Source organism: Equus caballus, chromosome 21, assembly GCF_041296265.1.
Source record: "Equus caballus isolate H_3958 breed thoroughbred chromosome 21, TB-T2T, whole genome shotgun sequence".
Taxonomy (NCBI): domain Eukaryota; kingdom Metazoa; phylum Chordata; class Mammalia; order Perissodactyla; family Equidae; genus Equus; species Equus caballus.
The window spans coordinates 58,186,169-58,189,783 of NC_091704.1; positions in this window are offsets into that span (position 1 = coordinate 58,186,169).

The following is a 3,615-nucleotide window of genomic DNA, read 5'->3' on the forward strand; positions in this document are numbered from 1 at the left end:
TCCATAGAATAATATTAGTTCTCAAAATTCCCTAGGAACAGTAGTAGGCAGAATATTACCCCCCACCATCCAAAGATGTCCATGCCTTAATCCTCAGAACCTGGGAGCATTTTAGGTTCCATGGCAATAGAGAATCACTGTTGCAGATGAAATTAAGGTTGCTAATCAGCTGAACTTACGATCAGGAGGGATATCCTGAATTATCTCGGTGGGCTCAAGTTAATCACAGGGGTCCTTACGTGGGAAAGAAGGAGGTGAGAGGGTCGAAACCAGAGAGACTGCAGTATGAGAAAGACTCTAGCAGCCATTGCTGGCTTTAAAGATGGAGGAAGCGGTCATGAGCCAAAGACTACAGGCAGCCTTTAGAAGCTGGAAAAAATCCCAAGAAAACAGATTCTCCGCCAGAAATTCCAGAAAGCAATGAGCCCAGCCAACACCTTGATTTTAGCCCAGTGAGAACCATTCCTGACTTCTGACTTCCAGGGGTAATAAATTTGTGTTGTTTAAACCACTAAGTTTGTGGTAATTTGCAATAGAAATGATAGGAAACTGATAGACACTAATTATAAAGTTTATTTTCTTCATTGAATTACCTCTCTTTCTTCCAGAATTAATCATTGTATTTTCATCTTGACTCTTTTCTCTCATGCTGGCAATTTTCCTTAAATGTCTCCAATCCTTCGTTACCTGTTCACATCTAGGAATATAGCCTGCCAATGTAAGACTTTGTGTAGTTTTCTTCCCCCACCAGTCCTCTCCCCTGATTGGCAGTACTGAATCCTAGCTCTCTGTACATGGCCAAGAAGTAGCAACAGAAAAATCCTCTTCAGAATACAGTGTTCCTACTCATGACTTTTGTGGTAGAAAATCTGCAAAAATGATCATCAACAATCTCCACCATCCATATCGATACATGCTGTATTAGTCAGGATTCTCCAGAGAAACAGAACCAGTAAGAGATGCTAGATAGATGATAGATAGAGAGATAGATATTGATTTATTATAAGAAATTGGCTCACTTGATTATGGAGAGTGAGAAGTCCCAAGATCTGTAGCCCGCAAGCTGGAGACCCAGGAGAGCTGATGGGTACTTCCAGTCCAAGTTCAAAGGCCTGAGCACCAGGAGAGCCAAAAGTGTGTGTTCAGTCTAAAAGCCAGCAGGCTCAAGAGTCAAAAAGAGCTGATATTTCAGCCTGAGTCTGAAGGCCAGAAGAGAGCAATGTCCCAGCTCAAGCAGTCAGGCAGGAGGAGTTCCCTCTTACTCATCATTTTTGTTCTATTAAAGCCTTCAACTGTTTGGATGAGGCCCACCCACATTAGAGAAGGCCATCTGCTTTAGTCAGTCAACGAATTCAAACATTAATCTTATCTAGATATTCCCTCACAGAAACACTCAGAATAATGTTTGGCCACATGTCTGGCACCCTGTGGCCCAGTCAAGTTACACAAAATTAACCATCATACATGCCATTCCTCCCACCAAATGGTAGAGTCTGTCTGTCCTCTCTTTCAACCTGGCCCAGCCTCATGACCTGCTTTAACCAATGGAATAGGGTGGAAGTGATGCCATGTGACTTAGAGGACCTTGCATCTTCCATACAGCTACTATGATAGAATCCAGCTACCGTGTAAAGAATCTTGGATTGGGCTATAGAACAGTGAGAGACCACGTGGAGAGAGAGAGGCCCAGCAAGCCCAAAGACATTGCAGACACTCCAGCTGAAGCACCAGACGTGTGAGTAAAGCCATCTCGGACGTTCAACCCAACTGAGCTCCCAACAGAATGTAGGTGAATGAGTGACCTAGTCAACACCACATTGAGGAGAAGACCCACCCAGCAGAGCCCAGCCAACCCATAAAATCCAGAGAAAAAAGAAAATTGTTTTAAGCCACTAAGTTTTGAGGTTCTTTGTTATTCAGTAATAGACCTTTCATGTCTAAAAGAGAAAGGTTTTAGTCTTTGAGGTCAACCCTCACCTAGGAGTGCTAGCTAAATACATCCTGCCAGGTCTTTAGAGAACAAGTCTCTGGCTTTTCTTGGACAGCACATGCTGCTGCTGCTGCTGCAGTCACTCCACATGATTCAGAGCAGAAATGCCCTGAGCAGGGGTAGTGGAGAAACCTGGCATCACGTCCTTCACTAAACCATCTCTCCAGTAGCTTCCCTTTCCCATTTTTTCTTGTTTGTAGACCCTGAGCATGAACCCTCTCAGCCTCTATCAGTATGAACAATTCCTTCCTCCTCCGTGGCCTTCTCTCTACCTATTCTGGACTGTAACATCCTCAGCTCTCTTTCATCCATCCAAATGATCTTTGTGTCTTCCACAAATGTATCAAAATCACTGACCAACTTAGGGCTCTTCATCCTATTTTCAGAGTCCTTGTGCATTTACTCCTGTTGTATTTATTTAATGTGATTCCAATGGAATCGGGGTGAATATGGGGTTACATACACATGTTCAGTCCATCTTCTTTAACCAGAATGAAAATATTGAAAATAACCATAATCATAATAACTCCAATAGTCAATACTGGTGAAAGAGTGGTAAAAGAGTCACCTTTATATATTCCTGATAGGACTGCCAACCGATAAGGTAATTTGATCATGTATACGGACACAAATGACAAAGATAGACTGCTCACCTAAAGTCCGCATTCTCTAGAAATGGACTTAATGAAAAGACTTGGGCCTCTGAGACCTTGTCCCTGTCACAGGCTCTTACCCACTTTGCCAGTGCAGACTGATCCACAGCATCCTCCTGACCAAGGCAGGCTGGGATTAAAGGTAGTTCTCAAGGACTTTTCTTCCTGAAACTAAATCCAGTACCTTGTTACTGGTAGATGCCCAGAAGTTTGGGGAGGGTGTTTTCCCTCTGGGGAGAAAAAAAAAAAAGGAGCTGAGTAGCAAATGAATGAAATGAAGCTGACTGCGGAGCCCCGGAAAGAAATAAAGTCAGAGAAAGCCCTGGGGCCGTTTAAGTGCCTGGCTCCAGCCGGAGAGATGCGCTTTCCCTTCCTGCTGTTCCAAAGACAAGATAGTTCACATCTAATAAATTCCCCCTTTATTTCTAAGCTGGCCAATGTTACTCAAAAAGAATTATGTCCTGAATAACATTTGTTTCAAAAGTCATCTAAAAGAGGTTTATAAATTTTCACACATTTATTTCCCTTGTAGAATTTTCTCCTAAAAAAACAGTCAAAATCCTAGAAGAATCTATAAACATAAAAGAACATGCATTGCAACATTTGTCTCATTTGTAACAACAACAAAAAAAAATGGAGTCTAGATAGCCAGTTGTATAGGAATTGTTAAATAAATATCATTTCATAACCAATACCTTTGGGGCTGGCCCACTGGCGCAGCGGTTAAGTGCGCACATTCCTATTCTCAGTAGCCCGGGGTTCGCTGGTTCGGATCTCGGGTGCAGACATGGCACTGCTTGGCACGCCATGCTGTGGTAGCTATCCCACATAGAAAGTAGAGGAAGATGGGCATGGATGTTAGTTCAGGGCCAGGCTTCCTCAGTAAAGAGAGGAGGATTGACAGCAGATGTTAGCTCATGGCTAATCTTCCTCAAAAAAATAAAAATAAAATAGATAAAAATAACCAATACC